General features: G+C 36.4%; 1 pseudogene; it reads right to left on the bottom strand.

The window, feature by feature from the left end:
- Nucleotides 1–1,148: 1,148 nt before the first annotated feature.
- Nucleotides 1,149–2,571, bottom strand: LOC148555094 (uncharacterized; annotated as a pseudogene).
- Between the last annotated feature and the right edge of the window lie 13,230 nt (nucleotides 2,572–15,801).

Below are 15,801 nucleotides of genomic sequence, written 5' to 3'. Positions count from 1 at the left end.
ATGCTCCACCAATGCTAACAAGAATACTTCGCCCTATATCATCATCGCTATCATCATCAATCATGGCGGGCTCCACATCATCGTCATCCCCTAGTACATCTTCCACAGCATCTGGTTCTCCAACCCCCCCCCCCAAAACCAGGATCATAACAGGGATATTCTTGTTGTCACCTATTTCTGGAATCTCATTGCGATGCAGAATAGCTGCGAAAGATGGAGATACCACCAAATCTCTCACAGATGCCATTACAAGCAGAGATGAAGACGCAACAACATGGGATGAACTAGAGGCTGCTGCCATTGGTACTGCTGATGATTCCGGTTCGATCTTCTTGAGCAAACCACATACCCGAACTTGGCCAATAGTTCATGAGTTTTCACCTTAGGAAACTGTCGATGACAATGAAATAAAACTTACAAATCCTCATCACTGTCTATCACAAACGAGTCGTACTTCACCCCATCGCAGACAATAGAAATTGGAATTCTATAAAATAACTTCTCTACTCGTTTTATTCCATTCAGTCCCAATTTTTGTAGTATGGTATTCTGAAAATTAACAAAGCTCATAGAAGGTCTGATAAAGACACTCAATGGATTCTTATCAGTAAATTTTATTTCCGCTCGCATTTTTTTCTTAATCGTGTCTTTATAGTGCACAAGAACTAGGAAACAATCCTTCATAGCCATTGTGAGTATCACTTTAATGAGGATTCAACATTCTGCTCGTATTTATATAGGTTGGACACCATTACAAGAAAGTCATCGGATATTGTTGGATTTACCGGCAGATTTACCAAACAAATCTGATAGTATAAATCTCGCTGGTAACTGTTTAGCGGCAGATTTTTTCTTCCGCCACTAATTACTAACGGATATTAACTTTTGATTACGAAACTTTGGAACTTGTTACCGTCGAATTTTTTTCTGAGTAAATCCGACGGTAATATATTATTTATTATTAATAATTAAATTAATAGTTACCGTCGGATTTAACCGACGGTAAATCCGACAGTAAACTTAAATTTTATTTTTTTTTAAATTGGTTTGAAAATTCAATATGTAATTTTAAATATTTAAATTTAATAATTTCTAAACTAACAAAATTCAAAGTTTTACAATTTCTTATAATAATTTGTCTATAATTTTTATTTGTCTAGTGAAAAATCATAGTTTGCCCAAACCAAATTCCAGCTTAGAATAACATCATCATAACCAAATATCCCTTTTAAACCAGGGTGAACACAGCACACCTCGTCGTTTTTCGACCACAGGGCTTGCATGGTCCCCATTTCTGAACGACTCATAAAACCAGCTGTTTATGCCGAATATTGTTAAGCTATCTTTTTGGAGGTTCTTGAGCATATCCTTTATTTTTAGCATAGTTATCTTTCGTAATGGCGTTTTGTAACTCCTCCTCCAAAGCCTGTTCATCCAATGTGATGTTCTCTGAGTATTCACTTTTTATTCTTTTTTTGCTTCCTAATAAAAAACACAGGCGCGCACATATTAATGCATAACTATAATATGCAAAACAAGGACTAAGGAAACTTGGGGTTGTAAACACAGAAATTTGAACTCAATCAAAGTCAACATATAACCAAAAAGACATTGGTCAACAACACAAAGACTAAACACTAATCATGATATTATCCTAAAAAAATGTCCCCCCAATTCTCATTTTCACTTAAAAAAAGGTTTTCTATACATATATAATCATTTGTTGCCACTTCACCACCTAAAAGGTCTTATAAATGCTAATTGGATGATTGAATAAAACTTTTGTTTAGGTCTTATAAACACTAATTAGATGACTGCGTAAAACTGTTTTACATTATCAATGCATAAGCAATCAATTCTTAATTATAAGGTTTCAAGCAAAGATACTTATTGTATCCGTGCTTTTGCAAGTTTGGCCATTGAGTGGCAAGTAGAAGACACATTTGATCACTTCTTCCAATACTTTTGCCAAAAACTAATCTAATTGGTTTAGAGGAAGGAAGAGAAACATAATGAAGCTTCTGAAAGTTATTGATGAATAAACTTGGTAAGAAATTAAATTCCTTCATTGTATTAAAAGAAAGACCCTGCATACAAAATTCCAAATCAAGCGTTATGAAACAAGAATTTTTTTCTTAAAACAGAAAAAGATGAAGCAATTATAATAATTTCAGGGGATTAAAGGAAAATGTGACTTTATGCTCAATTCTCAGCAAATTATCATTCAAATTTTCTTCAACAATATTCACAGAAGGCCATCTTAATTTAAAACAAGATCGAATGGCCCATATCATTGAAGATGCTTAAATTTTGCCAAAAGTTCCTATTCATTCGGTTTAATTTTGCCAAAAGTCCCTAAGCAGTTTAATTCAATCTTCAATCAATCATGAAAATTTATTCAATTTAATGTTCAATTATTCCTAGTGATCTTATCTGTTAAAAATCATCTAGAAACTTACATATTACATCATAGAACTTCCCAATTCTATATATATTTTCAGAAATTTTGATATAAGTGAAAAAAGAAAAATGGTAGCTCACATTGATGAAGATAGTTCCATGAAGTGCCATAGTTGGAAAATGCTGATTCCAGAACTACAGCTGCAAGAAGAAACCAAAACCTGAGTACTTGAAATTGTAACACCCCTACAACCAGAATGTCACGCTTCTGGCTGCGCCACTCTGATTGCGAGGATATTACGACGACTTCGATATACTTAATAATAAAACATGAGCCTTTTTAACTCGAAGTCGTATCGCTATTTTTTGAAATACCGAAAATACTTTTTATTTTTTAAAAAAACATACATAGATATAAAATCACAGCACTTACATATAGATATATACATACATACAAGACTCCTTATACAAGTAACTACAAATATTACATACATATATATTATTACAATCACGACTCCTATTCCTCTTACAAAAATATAAGAATAAAGGCGAGGAAAAAACTACAACTATATATACAACCAGATGCACAGAAGAAACACTTTATAAGCTACCTTGTCCATCCTGAAAAGAAGAGTCTATAAGGAGTGAGAACCTAACCACATGGTCTCACCATAGGAGTTTCAGAATTTTTATAAGAAGATATATAAAAGAAAACTATTTTCAACCGCAGTGATCATCGCTCATCTTATGAATCTTTTTGAAAACCCACAGTTAATTATCCGAAAATTCAAATTTATGTTTCCATTATGAAAATATTAAAAGTTACCTAAACTATATGAATGACCAACTTGTTCTAAGCATATGTTCATTAAGTCTATGCTGAACCAGCTTAATTTTCCATACTTTACTAAGCCTTAAACATAAATCAATCACGGCTTTTGGCCCAAGCATAATCAATCACGACCTTCGACCCAAGCATAATCAATTAGCACTCAATCCACCATAATCCAACCAACTAGTCACAATCACAAGTAATGAAGTTCAAACACAATCAAGAGTAATTACAACAAGTATGGCAATTAGCAATTAAACATAAATATTTATATAGACAAACCAAATACAATATGCACATCCAAACAATGTCATATAGATTCACATGATGCATGCCTGTCCAACTGGCCATCTATCTTTTCCCTCTTTCCTTTCCTTTTCTTTTTTGGCCATGTGGGTTTGTGTGTGGAAGAAAGGGGGTGTCATTGGTATGGGTGAGAGAGTGAAAGTGAGTGTGAGTGTATTGTATTAGGGTTAGGGTTTGTGTATGAAACTGGAGATTTTAGGATTTGATAGAATAAAAATTTTAACAAAATAAAGGATAGAGTACGACGTGGCGGAAAATTGCCGATTAAGAATTTATAATAAGAACAGCGTTGCGAGTACAGTTCTTAACCGACGAAAATTCCGCTTATCAATTTAGAAGGAGTTGTCATAATTTTAGAATAAAAATACTGGGAGTAGAAATCCCAGGTCGTCTCCCAACGAGTTGACAAAAGAGTGCTATTTTATTGATCAGGAATTTTTCCGAGAAATTTTAGAGTTGGGGAATAGAAAAATAAATGATTGTAAATTAAAGCAATAAAAATTAACAAGAGAATTTATATAATCAAAATAAAAGCATTGACCGAGAGAAGATTAATTGGGAGTTTTATCCTTATTGAATTCTCCCAAGTGTAATAGCAAGAGGTTGTCGTTTTTACTTAGTTAACCCTTATCGAATAAAGGAAAGTCAAGTAATTGAGCCAGCTCTTATTCACAAGTCCTAATCTTCTCCTATGGAAGGACTAGCGTTAGTGACTAGAGAATTGGCCAACAATTTCCAATTAAAATTAACACTTGAGTATTCCAACTCAAGGGTCTCCCATTAATCAACTCCCAAGTCAAGTTGGGAGTCTACTCCATTGACATGAATGCCATTTTCATAAACGATAAAAGGAAATAAAAAGAAGACATAGAAATTCAAATAAAATAATAACAGAAAATTAATTAAAGGTAAAAATAGTTCTTTGCATTAATAAATTCCAAAATCAAAGATATCCATACTTAAATCTGAACAGGGTTAATGGGTGATTAAAAAGAGTAAGGGAATAAGGAAACAAACTTGAATAATGGAAACTTCAATGGAGGTAGTGACTCTTCTCAATATCCAAATAAAAAGCATAAAACTCTAAAACTATGAATATGAAGAAACCTAAAGAAAGTAGTATATCTCTCTCTAAGATTCAAATCTAAAATTCAAAACTGTGAAAAAGTGAATGTGTCAATGTGTGTTGAGTCTCTGCTTGTCCCATGGCTCTAGTATGTATTTCTGGGCCGAAAACTGGGTCCAAACTCAACCCAAAATCGCCCCCAGCGTCTTCTGCATTTTCTGCATGTGATGCACGTCACGCGTACGCGTCGATGGTCCTCTTCGCATGTCACGCGTACGCGTCGCTATAAAAATCTTCAATCACGCACACGCGTGAGCCATCGTGCGCGTCGATCCTCACTGGTTATCTCATTTATTTCTTATGCTCTTTTTATTTTTTGCAAGCTTCCTCTCCATCCTCTAAGCCATTCATGCCCTATAAATCCTGAAAACACTTAACACACAAATCACAGCATCAAATGGTATAAAGGGGAATTAAAATATACAATTTAAAGGCTTAGGAAGCAATTTTTCAATCATAGAACAAAATTGGGAAGGAGTTGCAAAATCATGCAACTTGTATGAATAAGTGTGCAAAGACTTGATAAAAACCACTCAAATTAGCACAAGATAAACCATAAAATAGTGGTTTATCAGAGTAATATTTTAAAACCAAATTAAATACACAATAATTATCTTTGAAATACCATTTAATTATCAACTTGTAAATTATTTTCAAATAAATATTAATTCAATAAGAATTTGGGGATAATCAAATTAGTTTTCTTTATTCATAAAATAAGGTTCAAAATCTGAATACTCAAATTGAAGCAAATAAATGTCTCATTATTTTCAATTACTAAAGCTTTAAATTCTAAATAAGACATTGCCCGATTTAAATATAAAAATTTTTAAAAATATGGGGTCTTACATCCTACCCCACTTATAAAAATATTGTCCAAAAAAATTAACGTAATACACAAAATATTACATAATTTTAACACTTTATGGAAAAAGCAAAAAGACTCGGCAGGTATATATATATATATATATATATATATATATATAGTTTTAAATACCAGGATATTCATATGGCATAAAATAATAAGGGAAAAAGTGTAATACAAAATAGAAGCTACAAGGTAAGCTTAATATAAAAGATTACATGGTTCAAACATGTGAAGGTAAAGTAATGTGGCAAAAGATTACAAAACAAGTTGGTATTAAAACGACGGGGATAACGTTCGCACACTGATCTCGTACCCACTTCAGAACTTCGACCTGACGTACCTTCACCATTTTCAACCATGCTTTATTGAACAACTCACCCGAGAACTCTCAACCTCATCCATCAATTTGCAAACCCACTACCAGTCACAAGTCTAACATCACTAAAATTCTTTCACGTGAATCAAAACTCCACAACTTTCTGTGACATCGCCTACTTACAAACTTTACCTTCTGCATCCATGAACCGCGTCCTAAATAACTAATGTATCACTTGCTATATATAAAAGTCGCACGTGACACCAGACAAATCTCGAGTTTATTCAGGAAGATCCAAGACCTTAAAAAAGAAGAACAAGTGACAAAGACAGTACTCATAAGAATTTGAAAGAATAAATGAAACTAAAAGTAAACAAGGATGCATAAGCAATGAAGAGTGCCAGAAAGAAAATCAATTGGCAATATTAAGAATAACTTTTAAATCAAAGAAATTCAATAGGATCTGTAAGAGGAAAACAATGCAGTAGTTTAAAATGAATTCAAGCTGAGTCAAAGAAATAGGAGATTTATAGCAGAAGAACGACTAAAGCCAATGATGATGCTCACAAAATTTAAAAGTAAGATTAGAAACACCTTCTACGATATTGTATATAAAGTCTAAAAAACTTAAGAAAAAATTATTTCGCGTTCTGAAAGAAAAGGTATGCAATAAACATTTTGTAAAAAAATGACAAAAGCATAAATGTGGTATTACTTTAATACAAATTCAAGTTGAAATACATTATGCAAAGTTTGAAAAATAACGATTAGTTTGGCTAAGGGCGAAAACATTTTCTCAAACAACTTAAAAGATATTTAGGTACATAACCATACAAAAGTATGTATAAAAATTGCACTATGGTCGGAAGAAGATCAAGTTGTATTCCGTCAAAAAAATTCCCAAATTAAAGATAAAATCTCGAAAGATGCTTAGGTACGCAATCAAATAAAGGTATGCAGTGAAATTACGACAAAGTTGGAAGGAAATCAAATTTTGTCATAAAGGAAAATATGAGGTAAGGTTTTAAACTAGATAAATTTTTAAAGTTCATATAATGAAGTGCATGAAAAACTAAAGACATGCTTATCAAAAATTCAAATAGTTGTGGACATAATTAGGCAAGAGAAGAATTGATTTGAAATTTCTTTAAAGAGAATCCAAAATAAGAACTTTAGAAGAAAATTTATAAGGAATTTAAGCAGATACATGTAGTTAGGATCAAATGAGAATGCATATGAATAAAAGAATAGGGTTGGAAGATAATCAAATTACTTTCCAAGAAAGAAAGAAAGAAAGAAATTCCAAACAAGAACATTCAAGGAACACCATGAAAGAACAAGATAAGTAACCGAGTGATCTCGAGAAGCAACATCTATCATTTCCCAAACCCTACGATATGCGTTACCTATTACTTCTATTTCCCCTATGATAACCCGTTAGTGCTCTCATATATATAAACCATTAGTGTTAAACTGGCCAAACTTAATACCATGATGTATGCAGTGGTAGACTAACGCCATTAATCAATAGGCAGTCATGTGCATAAAGCTCTAATTCTCGTTATCTGAACAAGACCTACTACATGACAGATGCTTAGAGTATGCAATTGAAGCACAGTCAGTCTAATCATCAAGCTCTACAAGAAAGACTACTTTGATACCATAATGTAATACCCTTACTACTAGAATGTCATGCTTCCAGCTGCGCTACTCTAATAGCGAGGATATTACGACAACTTTTATATACTTAATAATAAAATAGGAGTCTTTTAACTCGAAACTGTATCGCTGATTTTTTTAAAAAAAAACTGGAAATACTTTTTCTTTAAAAAAAAAACATAGATAGATACAAAATCACAGCACTTACATATAGATATATACATACATACAAGACTCCTTATACAAGTAACTACAAATATTATATACGTACATATTATTACAATCACGACTCTTATCCCTGTTAGAAAAATATAAGAATAAAGGTGAGAGAAAAACTATAACTATATATACAACCAGATGTGCAGAAGAAAAACTTTGTAAGCTACCTTGTCCGTCCTGAAAAGAGGAGTTTGTAGGGGGTGAGAACATAACCACACGGTCTCATCATAGGAGTTTCAGAATTGTCATAAGAAGATATATAAAAGAAAATTGTTTTTAACTACAGCGATAATCGCTTGTCTTATGAATCTGTTTGAAAACCAACGGTTAATTATCCAAAAATCCAAATTTATATTTCCATTATGAAAATCTTAAAAGTAACCTAAACTGTATGAATGACCAACTTGTTCTAAGTATAGGTTCATTAAATCTATGCTGAACAAGCTTGATTTTCTATACTTTACTAAACCTTAAACATAAATCAATCACAGCCTTCGACCCAAGCATAATCAATCATGGCCTTCGGCCCAAGCATAATCAATCAGCACTAAATCCACCATAATCCTACCAACCAGTCACAATCACAAGTAATGAAGTTCAAACATAATTGATAAACTACTATTTTATGGTTTATCTTGTGTTTAATTGAGTGGTTTCATCAAGTCTTTACCCACTTATTCATATGATTTGCATGATTTTACAATTCCTTCCTAAGTTTGTTCTATAGTTGAAAACTTGCTTCCTAGAGATCTTTAATTAGTATATTTTAATTCTTCTTTATACCATTCGATGCCGTGATCCGTGTGTTAAGTGTTTCAGGCTTTATAGGGCAGGAATGGCTTAGAAAATGGAGAGAAAGCTTGCAAAAATGGAAGGAACACAAGAAACCAAGGAGATGACCAGCGAGCACCGACGCGCACGCATGGCTCACGCGAGCGTGCGGAATGGAGAAAATCGTAGCGACGCGTGCGCGTGCCTGATGCGTACGCGTGGATTAAAATTCGCCAAATGATGCGCACGCGTGACTGACGCGTACGCGTGACCTGCGCGATCTGAAAAATTAACAAAAAACGCTGGAGGCGATTTTAGGCCGCATTTTGACCCAGTTTTCGGCCCAGAAACACAAAATAAAGCCAGGGAACATGCAGAGACTCAGGGGACACATACACACATTCTCATTAGGATAGTTTTTAGGTTTTTAGATCTGAATCTAGAGAGAAATTACTCTTCCTCTAGGTTATCTTTACATTCATAGTTTATTGTTTTTACTTTTGGATATTGAAGAGTCATCACCTCCGTTGAAGATACTATTTCCTTACTTACTCTTTTATTTATTCCATATTCTTAATTCTTGTTTAGAGTGGTAATTGGATTATTTTGGATTTATTTAATGCAAAAGATTACTTTTATCTTTAATTAATTTTCAAAGCTTTATTTTATTTAATTTATCATGTCTTCTTCTTATATTCTTATGAGCGTTACATTCATGTCAATGGAGTAGATTCTCTACTTGACATGGGGGTTGATTAGGAGGAGACACTTGAGTTGGAATGCTCAAGTGCTTAGTTAAATTGGAAGTTATTGGCTAATTCTGTATTTACTAATGCTAGACCTTCCCAAGGGAGAGGACTAGGATTTGCGAATAAGAGTTAGCTCAATCACTTGACTTTCCTTTATTTAGTAAGGGTTAACTAAGTGAAAATAACAACCTTTTTATACTACACTTGAGAGAATTCCAACAAAGATAGAACTTCCGATTAATCATTCCCCCAGTCAAGGCTTTTTATTTTGAATAATATAAATTCCTTTTAATTTTCATTGCACTTAATTACAATTGTTTATTTTCTGTTATTCAACTCTCAAAATTCTCGAAAAACTCCTGATTAATAACTAAGCACCCTTTCTGGCAACTCGTTAGGAGACGACCTGGGACTCATACTCCCAGTATTTTTATTCTAAACTTTTTGTGACTACCTTTCTAAATTGATGAGGCGGACTTTTGCTGGTTAAGAGCTATACTCGCAACGCTATTCTATTATATTATAATCTCTTAATTGGTCTAACTTCCGCCCCTCGTCAGTTTTTGGCGCCGTTGCCGGGGAGTTGCAATTGTGTGCTAAATTATTAATTAGTGTACATATTTTTATTTTATTTGCATATTTTATTTTATTTTATTACCATGAGCTATATGTTTCTTTCATTGAATGACGCGTTCACTGCCTGATCCGAGCTTAGCTGCGTTTGATCCTGAAATTGAAAGAACTATTTCACGTATTAGACGAGCTCGGCGCAGGTTAGCCTCTGAGGGTGGTGAAGTGATTGTTATCGATTCACCAGTCTCATCTGAAGGCGAATCTGAACTGCCATCTGAGGAAGAAACAAGCTCCATTACTACTGATTCAGTTGATTCACGTGCAGTTAACATGGCAGCACCTAGGAGGATTACTCTCCAGGAAGCTGGAGCACCAAATTTTACACTACAGCCATATCAAGTGCATCATCCAACTCTGGCTGCAGATTTTGAGCTGAAGACTGCATTAATCAACTTGATGCCCAAGTTTCATGGCTTACCTGCTCAGGAGCCTATCAAGCACCTAAGGGATTTCCAGACAGCCTGTTCTACTGTTAGGCGTCATGGTGCGAATGAAACTTCTATTCTGTTTAACTGCCTTCCCGTTTTCTCTTGAGAAAAAGGCGAGGGAGTGGTACTACTCCCAACCTGAAGCAATTGTTACCAACTGGGATACGCTCAGGAGAGAATTCTCAGAAAAATACTTTCCAGCTGAAGTTACAGATAGATTGAGAAAAGGGATCTCCTGCATTGTTCAAGGAGAATCAAAGACTTTCTATAAGTACTGGGAGCGTTTTAAGAGCCTTCTAGACGCATGCCCCCATCACATGATTGACAGGCTAGTGTTAATCAGCTACTTCACTCAAGGCATGAAGCCTCGGGATAAAACTACACTAGATGGTGCCAGTAATGGTTCTCTGAAAAAGTACAAGACCGCAGATGAAGCATGGCAACTGATCAGCGACTTAGCTGAGTCCACTAGAAATCACAGGCACAGGAACAACCACTCAAAGACTGTTGCAGAAGTTTCCTCTAGCAGTGAGACTACTGCTCTTACATAGAGTATATGTGAAATGACCAACCTACTGAAGCAAATGCATTTGAACCAACAACAACAAACTCAGCCTTCCCTACCACAACAAAGCCAACAGTTGGTCCCACAAAAATTATGCGGAATATGTGCTGATTATAGTCATTATACTGTTGAATGTCCACAGCTCCAACAAGAAGACAACACTGTGGCAGCTACTCATAACTTTTATGACTGCCCGAATCAAGGATACAATCAACAAGGCGGCAGCTACAACCAAGGTGGGAACTATAACCAATGATGGTAGGACAACTCCAACCAAGGTTGGAGTGATAATTCCAACCATGGCTGGAGGGACAACTATGACAGAGGAGGAAGAGACAACAATGAAAATCATAGGTGGAATAACAACAACAGACAGCAGAATCAGAACCAGCCCTACAGAGTACCTCACCTAAGACAATCACAAGGACCCCAGCACAACCAACAAAAGGTCCCTCAGATCACTTAACCCACTTCGTCATCAAATGATGAGATGTTTCATTCTCTTGCACAAGAACAACAAGACATGCAGGCTACACTGAACTCTACCTTAAATAGTCTTAATGCCACTTTACAAGCTCTCGCCGCCCGGATAGATTCATTACCTACTTCCACTAACCAACCTTTAAGCTCCAATGGAATTCCTTCTCAACCCTTACCTAACCCCAAGGGTGGCATCAATGCCATCACTTTGAGGTCCGGAACCACACTGCAAGAGAGGACCCAGGAGGAGCCAAGCCCAATAGAACATACCCAAATTGAAGACTCAATGGACGTGGAAGATGCCGAAATGAAGGATGCTGAAGAGGAAGATGAAGTACAAGACAAGGTTGAAGAAGAAGTAGCTTAGTAAAGGAATGGAGCACCAAAGGATGCAGAAGCTACAAGTGGCGCCATTCCTATCCCATTTCCACACCTTGCAAGGAAGTCCAAAAAGCAGATGGAACTTGATCCCAAAATAGTAGAAATTTTCAAAAAGGTTGAGGTAACTGTTCCCCTTTTTGATGTCATTCAGCAAGTACCTAAATTTGCAAAGTTTCTGAAAGATTTATGCTTACATAAAGATAAAATTAATGAATTAGAAACTATTCCTTTAGGTAGTTCTATATCTGATTTAATGGGAGGTATACCTGAAAAATATAGTGATCCAAGTCCATGCATGGTTAACTGTACCATTGGAGGTGTAATATTTTCTGATTGCATGTGTGACTTAGGAGTGTGTGTTAGTATAATGCCATTGTCTATATATGATGCCTTGAGGCTCCCTCCCTTAAAAAGGTCAGCAGCTCATTTTGTGTTAGCAGATAAAAGCATTATTACAGTAGTTGGAATTGCTGAAGATGTATTAGTGAGCATTAAGGGGCTCACATTTCCCATTGACTTCTATATCCTGGAAATGCCCCCTAATGACTCAGGAAGACCATCATCAATCCTGCTTGAAAGACCATTCCTAAAGACTTCAAAGTTCAAGCTGGATGCATTCTCAGGAACTTACTTCTTTGAGATAGAAGGCAGAACAGTTAGTTTCAGTTTAAATGAAGCTATGCAGCACCCTCTGGAAGATCATTCTATCTTTTAGTGCGACATCATTGATGAAACTGTAGCTGAAGTTCACCAAGAAGAAGTAGAAGAGAAGCACTTGGAGCAAGGTCCAAGTGTGGGGACACCCTCTGAACATAATGAAGACACTTTACCACTATCATTAGCTCCAGATAATCCAGAGCCTAGCTATGAGCAGAAATTGGAATTGAAGCCCCTTCCTCCACACCTCAAGTATGCTTACCTTGAGGATAATCAGAAGTTCCCAGTTCTCATTGCAAAGGAACTCACTTCCCAACAAGAGGAGCAACTGCTCAGTGTGCTGAGAAAACATAAGAAGGCAATTGGGTGGAGCTTGACGGATATAGTAGGCATCAACCCTCAAATTTGTGAGCACAGAATGTACTTAGAAGAGGAAGAAAAACCCGTCCGTCAACCCCAAAGAAGATTGAATCCCACCATCTTAGAAGTTGTCAAGAAAGAAGTGACCAGGCTACTTGAAGCAGATATTATCTACCCTATCTCAGACAGTGAATGGGTCAGTCCAGTACAAGTGGTGCCCAAGAAGTCTGGAGTCACAACAGTAAAGAATGAGCATGGAGAGCTCCTGACAACTAGAGTGCAGAATTCATGGAGAGTTTGCATTGACTATAGGCGTCTCAACCAAGCTACTCGCAAGGATCATTACCCCTTGCCATTTATTTATCAGATGCTTGATCGCCTGTCAGGTAAATCTTATTACTGTTTTTTAGATGGTTACACAGGCTACTTTCAAATTCATATAGCTCCTGAAGATCAGGAGAAGACTACTTTTACATGTCCTTTTGGAATGTATGCATATAAAAGAATGCCTTTTGGATTATGTAATGCACAGGCTACTTTCCAAAGATGCATGATGAGTATCTTTTCAGATCTTATTGAGAACTGTATGGAAGTTTTTATGGATGATTTTAGCATATATGGTGATTCCTTTACCCTTTGCTTGGATAGTTTAGCTAGAGTACTAGACAGATGTGTTAATTCAAACCTTGTATTGAATTTTGAAAAATGTCACTTTATGGTAAAAACAAGGGATTGTTCTAGGACATGTTGTTTCTAATACTGGTATTTCTGTAGATCCAGCAAAGGTAGATGTCATTTCTAGTTTACCTTATCCCTCCTCCGTGAGGGAAGTCCGTTCGTTCCTTGGCCATGCAGGTTTCTACAGGAGATTCATTAAGGACTTCAGTAAGGTAGCATTACCTTTATCCAGACTGTTGCAGAAAGATATTGAGTTCGAGTTCAGTGAGGATTGCATGCAAGCATTTGATAAGCTGAAGATTGTCCTGACTCAAGCTCCAATTATGAGAGGAGCAGACTGGAGCCAGCCATTTGAGATTATGTGTGATGCCTCCAACCATGCAGTAGGAGCGGCGCTGGCTCAGCGCGAAGGTAAGGACCCTTTCGTAATTGCTTATGCATCTAAGACCTTAGATGCTGCTCAGTCTAATTACACTACTATTGAAAAAGAGCTTCTAGCTATTGTTTTTTCTCTGGATAAATTCTGAGCCTATTTACTTAGTACTAAGGTAGTAGTGTACTCAGACCATGCAGCTCTAAAATATTTGTTAGCTAAAAAAGAGTGCAAACCAAGGTTGATACGTTGGATACTGCTGTTGCAAGAATTTGATTTAGAAATTAAAGATAGGAGTGGTAACCAGAATTTAGTGGCAGACCACTTAAGTCGCCTTGAGCACATTAAGGATGCCTCCACTCCTATCAATGATGCTTTTCCATTTGATAGTTTGCATGCAGTATCTGAAGTAGTTCCTTGGTATGCACCTGTAGCTAACTATCTAGTTAGCCATACTTTCCCTCCCAATTTTACTAAGCATCAAAGGGACAAGCTGAAAAGCGAGTGTAAATATTATATATGGGATGACCCATACTTATGGAGGTGTGGAGCTGACCAGGTAATTAGAAGACGTGTACCTCAAACAGAATTCCAGTCCATTTTAGAGGCCTGCCACTCTTCTGAGAGTGGAGGACATTTTGGCCATCAAAGAACAACTAGAAAAATCTTAGACTGTGGATTCCGGTGGCCTACTCTTTTTAAAGATGCTGCTGAATTTTGTAAATCTTGTTCCCCATGCCAAAGGTTTGGTAATATATCCAAGAGGGATGAGATGCATCAACAGATTATGCTTTTTTGTGAAATTTTTTATGCTTGGGGCATTGACTTCATGGGTCCCTTTCCAAACTCTAATGGTTACCTTTATATATTGTTAGCTGTAGATTATGTTTCTAAATGGGTGGAAGCAATTCCTACCCATACTGATGATGCTAACACTGTTGTTTCCTTTGTTAGAAACCATATTATTTGTCGCTTTGGATCACCACAAGCAATCGTGAGCGATCAAGGCAATCACTTTTGTAACAGGAGATTAACAGGATTACTGAAAAATCATGGGATTGTTCACAAAGTAGCAACAGCCTATCACCCCCAGACCAATGGGCAAGCAGAAGTGTCTAATAGAGAGATTAAATGTATTCTAGAGAAGATAGTAAAGCCTCATAGGAAGGACTGGAGTGCCAGGCTACAAGATGCACTCTGGGCATGTAGAACAGCATACAAGACACCCATTGGGATGAGCCCCTTCCGCTTAGTGTACGGAAAGGCTTGCCACCTTCCAGTAGAGGTGGAACACTGATAAACCACTATTTTATGGTTTATATTGTGTTTAATTATGTGGTTTTATCATGATCTTTACCCACTTATTCATTAAATAAGCATGCATTTATAATTCCTTCCTAAAGTTATTGCATGATTGAAAACTTGCTTCCTAGAGACTTTTAATTATGTATTTTATTTCTCCTTTATTCCATTCGATGCCGTGATCTGTGTGTTAAGTGTTTCAGGCTTTATAGGGCATGAATGACTTAGCAATTGGAAAGGAAGATTGCAAAAAATGGAAGGAACACAAGAAATTGAAGAGATGACCAGCGAGAAGTGACGCGGCCGCATGGCTCACGCGACCGCGCGAAAGAGAGGAAATCGCAGTGACGCGGCCGCATGGCTCACGCGACCGCATGGATTGGAACAGCATAAGTGACGCGGAGGCGTGGACGACGCGTCCGCATGAATGACGCGATCGCGTGATGTGCGCGATCTGCATAATCTGCAGAATCGCTGGGGGCGATTTCGGGCCCTGTTTTGACCCAGTTTTCGGCCTAGAAATGCATACTAGAGCCAGGGAACATGCAGAAACCAACAACAACATTCATTCCACATAGTTTTTAGTTTTTCAGATCTAGTTTTACTCCTCCTCTAAGTTTTCTCTCTACACATTCATAGTTTTTAGGATTTGTTATTTTCATTGTTTTTGCATTGGGATATTGAGAAGAGTTATTGCC

This window comes from Arachis ipaensis, chromosome B6 (assembly GCF_059453495.1).
Source record: "Arachis ipaensis isolate K30076 ecotype BB chromosome B6, ASM5945349v1, whole genome shotgun sequence".
NCBI lineage: Eukaryota > Viridiplantae > Streptophyta > Magnoliopsida > Fabales > Fabaceae > Arachis > Arachis ipaensis.
This window is presented reverse-complemented; position numbering and strand designations above follow the sequence as displayed.